At 34.0% G+C, this 12280-nt stretch overlaps 1 long non-coding RNA gene across 2 annotated transcripts in view; it reads right to left on the bottom strand.

The window, feature by feature from the left end:
- Nucleotides 1-422: 422 nt before the first annotated feature.
- The window catches only part of LOC103910420 (uncharacterized), a 35858-nt gene continuing 24000 nt past the window's right edge, over nt 423-12280 (bottom strand). Inside the window, exons 5-7 of one of the 2 annotated variants that reach the window (XR_015482895.1) lie at nt 9001-9206; nt 7145-8915; nt 4670-7091 (exon numbers count right to left, since the gene is read on the bottom strand). This is a non-coding gene — a long non-coding RNA (uncharacterized LOC103910420). Of the gene's footprint in view, nt 841-4669; nt 7092-7144; nt 8916-9000; nt 9207-12280 lie in introns of those variants that run through there. The other variant, XR_015482896.1, reaches the window with a different exon arrangement.

Here is a 12280-nt window from a genome sequence, read left to right as displayed (position 1 = left end):
AGCCATTTGAATCTTTTGGCTTGAGACTTCCGGTCTCATTCACTTCCATTAAATTTTAGACATTAAAAACTGCTCGTTTCGCTGTTTGATGTCGCAAACTGATATCTTCTTATTATATTATTCTACTTGGTCTGTATAGTCATGCAAACATTTGTTTGTAGAGCCAGTAGTTTGACCTTTTTCTGCCGTTTATTATTCCTAGTCATTTCTCCCATAGGCGACTGAATCGGAAGTTCTAAAACAATCGCGAAAACAGGCGCACTTCCGCATTTTAGAATAAGGTCAATAGTTTATGGTTTATAATATAGTTTAGTTCGTTAAGTATAATTTTTTTTACTAAAAAATGTAATTAAATTGTATTTTCCTGTGCAAGGCAAATATGCATAAATCAGAACCCAGATACTTAAACATTTTTCTTTTTTCCATTATCAGTTATTTTTATTTTACATGTATTTTATTTGTTAATAACATAGTATCTGCGCTCTTCTATTTTCACTATGCATAGACACCAGTTTTCATTCATTTGTTGAGCTGATCGCTCCTCCTCTATAGTCAGTGAGTTCGCCCCAGCACTGGCTCAGACTGAAGAGCATCAAACGGTCATGAACAGCATCACCTTCATCCATTAAACAGCTCCTCCTTAATCCCCCCTTCCTCTTATGTGCACTCGGCTCGGGACGGCCTGTAGAAACATCATTAGCAGGCTGTGGGGTCACTTTAAATGGTTTTTCAGTGGGGAAAGGTGTCCGTTCAGATGTGGTCATGCATCAGTCTGATAGCGGGACCCCTGGGCTCTTCATTACACCTTAGTTTCCGGACAGATTGACTGTGAGGATCAGCCTGTGAATACACAATGGGCCTCAGTGCAGATCACAGACAGCCGAAACTGCAATCAGAGGAAAAATCTCAGAGGAAGAGGTTTTGTGTTGACTGTAAGATTGGGAAAAATCTAAATAATAATAATTTATGTACATATATGCAATGCAAATATCTAAATATATTTACACCCAGATGCATGTACTTGAGAAGCAAAATTCCAATGATGATTTTTTTTCTGAAAGTTAAATGAGTTCACAATTGAAAAATAACAAATAGCTTTTAAAAAGACTTAATAAGATCAAGCAATGGAATATGAAATATAGTTAATTAAAAGGGACAACATAAATATATTTCTGGCCTTATTGGCAAATTTTACTTTCCAAGTTGATATAACTTCATTTAGGATTACTTGGATATTGGTTCAAGTTGAGTTGAGTTGTTTAGTTTAGTCTAGTTTAGTTTAGCTTGGCTTGGTTAAGTTGAGATTGGTTTTGTTTGGTTTGGCTTGGTCTATTTTATTTTATATAAATATATATTTTTTGATCTGGTTTGGCTTGGCTTGGCTTGGTTTGTTTTGGTTGGCTTGGATTGGCTTGACTTGGCTTGGTTTATTTTGGTTTGGCTTGGTTTAGTTTAGTTTAGTTTTTATTTTTGGTTTGGCTTTGCTTGGCTTGGTTTGGCTTGTTTTCTTTTTGGTTTGTTATGTTTTTTTTGTTTTGGCTTGGCTTAGCTTGGTTTGGGTTGGTTTGTTTGCTTGGTTTATTTTTGGTTTGGTTTGGTTTTGTTTTTTTGGTTTAGTTTGGATTGGCTTGATTTGGTTTAGTTTGGTTTGGCTTGGCTTCGTTTGGTTTGTTTTAGTTTGGCTTGTATTTTTTGGCTTGGCTTGGTTTGGTTTTTTTTTTGGTTTGGTTTAATTTGGTTTAATTTGATTTGTCTGTCTATTCATTTATTTAAACAATGGTAAAATGGTGAGTGTTTTATTTTGGTTCTATGTGTAATTATATTTTAACATAACGCTTAGAAATATTATGTAATCATTTTTATGTGACTAAAATTAATATTAAACAAAGTTAGTAAAAAAGGACTTTAAAAAATCATAATAAAGGTTTACTACATGAATAACATAAGACAATAATTTTATTGTTTTATTTCATTTTATTTTATTTCATTTCGACCATTATTTTTCGGTCTTTTTTTAAATATGGATTAATACTTTACTGTAAAGACGTTATTTTTACAGACATGTCTGCTATCTCTATAATAGAATGCAGTGCAATTTAAAATTCAAAACACAAGTTAAACTCCTGTAAAAATTAATATTAAAAATCTTTCTTATTAATACAGTACAATGTGACCTACAGTATTTAGCAGATTTTCTTCTTTCTTTTTTATATATAATATATAATATTCAATTAAAAAGCAACACATTCAACACAGTTTATTGTATGAACATAAATAATACCTCAAACCCTATCCTTCACTTGAGGACAATAAAATGTCAGAACAACAAACTGTCCATACAGAACAGCCATTTCTGAACAGTACATAATGCAGCATAATTATAAAAGCATCATATGCCAATTCAAATTTTACAACCCATCATTAAGCAACTAAGCAAAAAGAAAGGATGTATGGGGTCAAACAGAGGGAGGAAAGAAGACAATGAAAAAGAAGAGAGCGATGGAGAAGTGAACTGGATCTGTGTGCTGTAATCCGGCTAAGCAGGCGTTTCTAATGGGCCTCTCAGTGTAACACATTTACTGCCTCGAAATCCCCCTCACAATAGATCATTTCTAAATAAATCCCTCTGCACCACTAACAACACGCGCACACACACTTGATAAATGACGGTGTGTAAACTGAGGTGATGTTAATTGAATCTGCGTGAGTTATTCATGCTGAGAGAAGCGTTTTCACCGCTATGACTGGAATTTTCACGGTCAAATACATTTCTGTACAATTAAGCCAGTTCATTAGTAGTAAGAGCACAGCCATCTGCTGCTCACAGAGGAAGAAGCCCTTATAGGAGATGAGGGAAAACAGCTACAATCGGGGGGAAATGTGCCGTCGTAATGAGAGACAAGTATAGGGTTAGGCTGATTACATACATGGATAATTACTTAGCAATTTTTTGGGGGCAATTATTGGAATGTCGGACAATGAATGCTTTGTAACTACAATAACACTTAAATACAGTTTAAAGATTTTACTGAATCTCATTAAGTGCTTTATAAATAATAAGCAACAGGTACAGACATTCATTACTGTTTGTATAAAAAGGTAATAAAGGTTAAAGGTAATAAAATGGCAAATTTATTTATTTCATTATTTATATTTATATATATTTAAGCACTATCGTATGGAATATCGTAGTATTGTTTATGTATATTTCAACGTATACATGTAATTTATATATATATATATATATATATATATATATATATATATATATATATATATATATATATATATATATATATATATATATATATTAGTGCTGTCAATCGATAAAAAAAGTTAACTAATTAATCGCACCTTTTTTAAAAAAATTATCGCGATTAATCACATTTAAAATACTGAAACTTGTAATTTTGGCTATTTAAATGTAAAATTAATGTAAACGCAAGACAAAAAATATTTTAATTTAAAATATAATTGATAATTGTTTAATATTTTTTTGTTTAACTTGTAACACAGATTTTGTAACCCACAATAAACCATCAAGATCCTGGCTTGACAGCCATATTTATTACAGAAATGATTTATTCAATATTTTTTAGCTGTAAACAATGTGTCAAACTAGTGATTAACATGAATTTATATAATTAGGCATGAAATAATCGCAGTGAAAATACAAATAGGCACTGAAACCGTATTACAAAATGAACATGTAATATCATGGAGGTAATCACATGGGAGGATTGGCACATAAGCATGGGAAAGAGATGTGTGCCCACAAAAGATGCTGTCCAGTCTGAAATGTGCATACATGTGAGTGAGTTGATTTAGTTTAGTTTGTTTTTTTTTTTGGTTTAGTTTGTTGTTTTTGTTTGGCTTGGCTTGGCTTGGTTTTGTTTGGTTGTTTGTTTGATGTGGTTTGGCTTGGCTTGGTTTAGTTCGTTTTGTTTTTTTGTTTTTATTTGGCTTGGCTTGCCTTGGTTTAGTTTAGTTTAGTTTGTTGTTTGTTTTGGTTTGACTTGGTTTAGTTTAGTTAGGTTTTTTTTTTGGTTTGGCTTGGTTTGATTTGGTTTAGTTTGGTTTGTTTTGGTTTAGTTTTTTTTTTTTTTAATTTTGAGAGAGTGAGTGAGTTGGAGTGGTGTGATGTGGATGTTTTCAGTTTGATGGTTGAATATAGTCTGGATACCCATTTATTTCCTATGATGGTCACTTTTGACCAGAAACACCACAGGTGTAACACAATTGAACAAAACCCTCAAAATTCAACGAAAGAGGTGATCAACACTTTTAAATGTTCAAGTGCACAGAGTGGAGGATCTCATAAGACCTTGGAGCTAAAAGTAAGATGTAAAACAATATCTGTGACTGTTTTAAGTTGTAAATACTTCAGATTTGACCAGAACACAACAGGGAGGATAGTAATGCTTATGATTTGTTTTCATTTGTAATTATATTCATATAATGTCTTTAAAACTATATTTTTGTAGTTTTTAGTTTATGTAGTGTTTAGTATTTAGTAATATTTAAGTCCATTCTAGTATTAGTAGACTGTCTGCTTAATATCTGTTGATACTGCTCCTTCAACAGACATTCAACAGACTATGAGAAATTTTGCAAGTACATGTCAACTTGCACTAACGCTAACCCCAACCCTAACTACTGCATTTAGATGCAATGAACTTAAATTCAACAGACTATCATTGTAATGTATGACCCTATAATTTCTACAATATTGTATTCTATAATATATAATGTAATATTTTGTAAACATTTTTAGTAAATGTTGGTATTATTATTCCTTTAAGTAAATCTTCCATACTTTTATATTCACACAAAAAAAGAGCTTGTAATGCTTTGTTTTAACATTTATACTCGATATAAGAAATCATTATGGGATTTACTTTCTTTAAACACTGAGGAAGGCTTTGAGCTAAAAAGTTTGTCTTTTCCGGTACACAAATGTAAAATAAAACAACATAAGAAGACTATTCTCATGCGTGCAGATCACAATTTATTTTATTTAATCGTCTAATAGAAGCACCAAAATAAACCATGAGGTGAAAGAAAGGGCATGGTGCAAACGTTCTTCTTTTTTTGAACATGTATTACTCGCACAATCTTTTATTCAGCTGTCTTTGGGTTGCATTTGATTGAAATCCATTTGGTTATGATATAATATAAACACCGGCGGATATCTTCTGCTTGAGTGTGTATCTCTAAAACACACATAACAGCAGAGTGCAGGTCTTCACTAGAGTCTATGATTGCTTCCAATGAAGACCTCAAATTACAGAGAGCGTTTTAGAAAGGTTTAGCCGGGTTTATTCAGCTGAAAGAAAGAGGGAAATAACAGGTGAGATGTGTCTTAATGGACGGTGCTGTCAAAGCTGGACTCGTCTTATTTCCAAGCTTCACTACACCCAAAAACAGGCACAGAATCCATAGCATCACAAACACAAACAACGGTTTTTAATCCTCTCTATTTTTCATCTGGTCCAGCAGATTAATTTGATATTGCTACTACAAGCGGAATTAAATTACAAGATAATTGCAAAGTGTCAAAGAGAGAGAGAGAGAGATATCTGGCTGTTCCCTCCCCCGTCCCGTGACTGATGTCTCCTCCACCCTTCATGACCTGAGTAATGGATGGGGTGATTACAAAACCATGTTCCCTGCCCCCCCGAAAACACTGGAAAGCCAAAGAGGAATGTCCTTCTGTCCTCCGGAGTCGCTCCTAATGTGCGCACATCACTAGCTGTTTGCTAGCATTGCTACAAGTGTAAAATATGAGTTTAATAAAATGGACGGTGGAGCACTGGGGCAGAGCTCTGTCAGACATCATATCTTGATTCATTGATAAGTCAGTGCTGTGAATTGGTGGAAGCCGGCTGCACGTCCCAGGGGCAGCCTTGTGTTTCGTGTAGAGCAAATGTGGACTGTCATTAGGTTAGCTGGATGTGCTCTTTGAGAGAAAGGCATGAACTATCATTGGGCCTCTTGATTTTAGGCTTCTTTGTAGCTTGTTTTTTGATGTTTGTTTTGTAAAGGGTGGGAAATCAACTCTTTGGAAGCTGTTTGGACTGCAATGTGTGCAGGTACAGTATTTCCACAGTCAAATTGGAGTGAGTTAAATTTTAGGGCCCTTCACAACATGACATAGCAGTGTGGTTTTCCTCATCCAATGATATTGATTGACATAAGCGTAGTAACATGCCTCCATAGTTACTCATACCATATCCACTAGACAGGATTTGCAAAGAAACTAGGATTAAAAGATCTGTTCCAACTATCTGTGATCAAGCAGCACTTTAAGAATCAGTAAGTGCTACACTTTGTATTCTTTATAGCATTTTGAACTTTACGCTTTGAGCTATGTAATTCGTAAACAGTGGAATCACCAAAGCTGCATAGTGGACATAACTATAAACGAGGATGCTTCAAACACACAGCAGCAGTCTCTTATTGTGGTGTGTGTGGCTCGTTTATCTTAGCTATTATTAGACTGTGGATCTTGTCTGACTTGGAGTGTTTATCATCTTTTTTTTTGTTTGTCATCTCACCCTGATTATCCTTGTCTAAAGCGAACTAGCAAAGAGTGAGTGGGCGAACCAGCTTATTTAAATTTAAAGACACAGGTTGCTTTTCAGCACAAAATTGTAGATCTACAGCCCATCTGACCCCAAAATTGACATTTTCAATTGGGTGTAATAACTGATCTGATGGGTATTTTGACCTGAAACTTCACAGACACAATCTGGAGACACAAAAGACTTATTTTACATCTTGTAAACATGTTTAAATAAGGACAAGAACACAGAAATAGAAATGAAGACAGCTTGGAACTGGTAACATTCTTCAAACATTTACTGAACATTCAAATGAAGATGAAGTCAATAAAGAACATTCTTAAATATGCTAAAATCATTAGCAACACAGTTGGCTGAACATGATTTAGTGCCAATATCTGCAATATAAGTAAAACATGCCAACATTGTGTTAAACCATGCTAGAAAGTTATTAGCTCTGTGCTAAAATGTTAGCAATGTGCTAATTATTGCTAGTATGTTAAGTAATACTAAAAACTTGCTCCTGATCTGATTAAACAAGCTAGCATTGTGCTAAATCATGCTAGTGTATTAAAGGCCACTAGAAACATTCAAGAAAACTAAAAAAACATACCAGCACTATGTTAAATCATGATAGAAAGATCTTAGCAATGTGCTTAAATGTTAGCAATGTGCTAATTTTTGTTAGTGTGTTAAGTAATACTAAAAACTTGCTAATTACCTGATTAAACAAGCTAGCATTATGCTTAATCCTACTTGTATGTTAAATTACACTACTAACACAATAGAAACTTGATTAAAGTATGTGCTGAATCATGCTAGAAAGATCTTAATAATAGGTAGTTGTAGTTAATCATATTAGTGTGTTAAAACTAAAAACATCCTAGCACCTTGATAAACAAGTTAGCATTCTGCTAAATCATGCTATTGTGTTAAATCACACAAGTAACATGCTAGAAACCTTTTAAAACATGCTAGTAAACTGATAAAACATGTTAGGATTGTGTTAAATTATGCTGAAAAGGTCTTAGCATTGTGCTGAATCAAGTTAGTGTGTTAAATAAAAATAAACATGCAAGAAATGTGATAAAACATGCCAGCACGCTGCTAAATCCTGCTAGAAAGATCTTAGCAATGTGCTGAAATCTTAACAATATGTTTAAATGCGTTAGTGTTTTAAATAGTATTAAAACATCCTAGCAACCTGATAAAACATGCTAGTATTGTGCTAAACCATGCTATTAAGATCTTAGCAATGTGCTGTGGTATGTTAGTGTGTTAAATAAAAAACATGCAAGAAACATGGTAAAACATGCCATCATGTACTAAAAAAGAGCATAGCAATGTGCTAAAATCTTACCAAAGCGTTTAAATATGTTAGTGTGTCAAATAATATCAAAAACATACTAGCGACCTTATAAAACATGCCAGCAAAATTACGCTAGTGTGTAAACTCACACAAGAAACATGACAAATTATAACACATGCTAGCATCATGGTAGTGTGTTAAATCACAATCAAACCATGCTAGTAAACTGTTAAAACATAGAATGCTACAAATGAGTTAAATATGCTGAAAAGATTTTAGCATTGTGCTGAATTGAATTAGGGTGTTACATAAAAAAATAAAAATAAAAAAACATGCTCGAAATGTGCTAACACATGCCAGCACGCTGCTAAATCCTGCTAGAAAAATCTTAGCAATGTGCTGAAATCTTAGCAATGTGTTAAAATGTTAGTGTGTTAAATAATATTAAAAACAGTCTAGCAACCTGATAAAACATGCTAGCATTGTGCAAAATCATGCAAGTGTGTTAAATCACATCCTACTGATAACCTGATAAAACATGCTAAGATTGTGCTAAATTCTGCTATTAAGATCTTTGCAATGTGCTGTAGTTAGTGTTAAATAAAAAATCATGCCAGAAACATGAAAAAACATGCCAGCATATGCTAAATCATGCTAGAAAGAGCTTAGCAATGTGCTAAAATCCTAGCAAAGTTTAAATATGTTAGTATGTTAAATAATTAAAAACATACTAGCGACCTTATAAAACATGCCAGCATTCTGGTAAATCACACTAGAATTAAGAAACTGATAAAACATGCTAGGATTGTGTTAAATTTTGCTAGAAATATAAAAAATTTGTATTGTCTTTGATTGCATTAAATGTTGACATTACAGAACAAAATCCACTCTTCTGCATGGTTTTTATGTGTCATAAATGCAAGCTAAGGCTACATCGCTAAATAACTGAAGTCATTCAGAAAGAACTAATTCAGGAGAATGTTGAGTATGTTATAGGAAGGCTCTTGAATTATTAAAAAATGTGTTCCCCACATGTTTTATATCTGAAAAGTAAAAAAAAAAAAAAAGAGAAATCACAGCTGTGAAATTATTCCATAAGACAAGTCATAACATCTCATGTAAACACACCTCAGCATGTCTCAAACTGAAAAAAATATTTAACTCAGTGGTTCCTTATACAAAATGCATTGTGAAATGAAACGTAGCAGCGGATGTCGTGCGGCCACCGTAAATCTCTCACTCTGAAGGTCATGAAATTTTTAGCACCAAAAGTTGGTGATGTCCATCTGGATATGAGCTATAAAGCAGCCAGCCGATGCCAAACCCGGAGTGCACTGGCGGATGAAGGCAAGAACGTTTTCAGCAGCGATAAAACAAAACAACAACAAAAAATCATCCATTTCATGACCAATGCCGGTGTATTTTCCTGCAGATCTTTCACACACAGCTCCAACATCTTCTTTGGGGTGTAAATAGTTTTCTGTTTGGCTAAGCAGATGAATAGTGGGGTTTTTCTGTAGTGATAGTGTTCAGTAATGACACATGAAAGGTGCTAACAGTTTGGTCTATTATAGTTAAGAGTGGGCATACATACATAATTATGAACGCTAATATCATAGTCTTGAACAGAAATATCTATTCAGGCTCGATCTATTCTGCTCTCTACCTTTCTCCATCTGCCTCCCACGCACACAAATAAAAAATAGAAGCCTACACATTTTCATTCTCTTTCATAGTGTATGCTGAAGCAACACACACACACACTCAAACAAATGAGACAGCTTGAGTTATGGGCCCTATATGTATTTTGATATAACCGTTCAGTGCTGGACAAACACCTGATGGCAGCTTGGGATGGGTCTATTTATTTTCTCATTACTGGAAGACCAGGCAGTATTGGGGGGTTTTGTGTGTATAGGGATTTTCTATATATTTGTGTGTGTGTGTACTTTTATGTGAGGCTAGCTGACAGTCTGCTTATGAGTCTCGCGACAGCTTGTTAACTTTGTCCTGTGAATTTAAATCGTGTTTTGGTTTGTTTTCTTTTTTCAGAGGAGGCTTTCAGTGATTCATTTAGTCCAGTAAGTCTGTTAAATAAGATAGTAAAGAACTTTAAGAAACGAATAGTGTAAATATGCAACTGCTTTTCTGGATTTCAGATTTAATCTAAACTTGTATAAAAACATAAGTGAGGTCATGGTTAGAGGAGCTCCAAACACTGTTATGTAATGCTGCCATCTTGTGGTAAGCTAGCATTCCTGCTATAATAATAATAATAATAACAATAACAATAATAATAATAATGTCAAACTTAATTATTTCAGATAGTAGATCTAGTGTTTGGATAATATCAAGCTATTTGCAAAAAAAAAAAAAAAAAGGGCAAGGCTTTACTTCAGATTTGTTTTGAAAAACATGGTGTTTGTAGTAAAATGGTATGGAAATGGTGTTCAGTGCACCATACCATGCTAACATTTACAATAATTAGACTATGATTAATTTCCATTAAATAAATCACACTCTGAATGCATTACATTAAGAGGTACAGTATTTTTTCTTGTTAGACTACACATTCCTTATTAAGGAATGTGTAAGAATGTTCTCTCAAGGTTTTTTTTCTTCACTCCCATCAGGTGAAGTTTTTTTTCCCTCTCCGCTGTCGCCACTGCCTCACATGGTTCAGGATTGGTAGAGCTACATATCGATGAATTTGCTCTTCAGTGTTTGAACTCTCAGTAATGATTAAATCACACTGAACTGAGCTAAACTGAACTGAACTGAACTTAAACACTAAAACCTGGACCACACTGTTCCAGTTACTATGACCATTTATGTGAAGCTGCTTTGACACAATCTACATTGTAAAAGCGCTATAAAAATAAAGCTGAATGGAATTGAATTAATAATCTCAAGGGCACATATTAGTATCTAAAAAGTGCAAAAGTGTACGTCTTGAAATTTTGAGGTACTTGTATATACCTTCGAGGTACCAAATTTATATGAACTCATTAAGTACAAATATGTGCCACCCCAGTGACAGCACTTGTATCCTTATTTCTAAAAGTGTGCACATTTTGACATATATTTCCCTTGCAATAATTAACAAGTTTATCACACATTTGTTTTTGATTGAAACATTGTTGCTGTCGAATTAACCATGGTTGTGAAACACAGACCATTGCATTATAATGGTAATTATAATTTATTATAATTATAAAACTGTGATGCAAACAGTTATTTTGAGTTTACAGATACATACGTTACCTGACAAAAGTCTTGTCACATTTCTAAGTTTTAGGAACAACTTAATAATAACTTGACTTCTAGTTGATCATTTGGTATCAGAAGTGGCTTATATGAAAGACAAAGGCCTCTAGATTATGCTTATTTTAGCTAAATAAAATACGATCATGCCTTGACTTAACAGAAATAATGTACAGTATAAAATATAAAGTCATGGCGCAGTGGAAAAATGAGCATTAATGTGTATGACTCCCATGAGTTTGGAGCACTGCATCTCTGCTGACTCAAATAACTTATTAATAAAGTCATCTGGAATGGCAAAGAAACTTGCAGGACTCTCAAGAGTTCATCAAGATTCTTTGGATTCATCTTCAATGTTTCCTCCTCCATCTTACCCCAGACATGCTCAATAATGTTCATGTCTGGTGACTGGGCTGGCCAATCCTGGAGCACCTTGACCTTCTTTCCTTTCAGGAACTTTAATGTGGAGGCTGAAGTATGAGGAGTGCTATCCTGCTGAAGAATTTGCCCTCTCCTGTGGTTTGTAATGTAATGGGCAGCAAATATCTTGATACCTCAGGCTGTTAATGTTGCCATCCACTCTGCAGATCTCTTGTGCGCCTCCATACTGAATGTAACCTCAAACTATGATTGTTCCTCACTTGACAGAGTCTGTGAGAATCTTGGGTCCATACGGGTTCCAATATGTCTTCTGTAATATTAGTGATGATTGGGATGCAGTTCAACAGATGATTCATTGGAAAAAGGCACCTTCTGCTACTTTTCCAAATGATCAACTAGAAGTCAAGGATCCACGACAAGACTTTTTCAGGTAGTGTACATATTTACTGTAATAAAACCATGAATAATTTCATTGCAAATTGTTCACGCTTATTAAGGCCATGGTTTTATCATAGTGAAAAAGCAAACATAGTAAATGTTTTGGTGTAATATATGGTTCAAATATTACAAAACCATACTTCATTTGTTATTACAAAGGTTTATTGACGTGTGTAGTTCAGCCATTGTTTGCTACAATAACAGCTTTTGATTTGTGCATATGAATTCTTGAGCTTTTTGTCTTATTACTGGTATGTCCTCATTTGCTTTGATTATAAATGATCCTCTAGAACATAATGAATGCAAGTAGTCCTGAAAATCCAGG

Source organism: Danio rerio, chromosome 4, assembly GCF_052040795.2.
Source record: "Danio rerio strain M-AB ecotype USA chromosome 4, GRCz13ab, whole genome shotgun sequence".
Taxonomy (NCBI): Eukaryota; Metazoa; Chordata; class Actinopteri; order Cypriniformes; family Danionidae; genus Danio; species Danio rerio.
The sequence above is the reverse complement of the archived record's forward strand: the minus strand, read 5'-3'. Positions and strand labels throughout refer to the sequence as shown.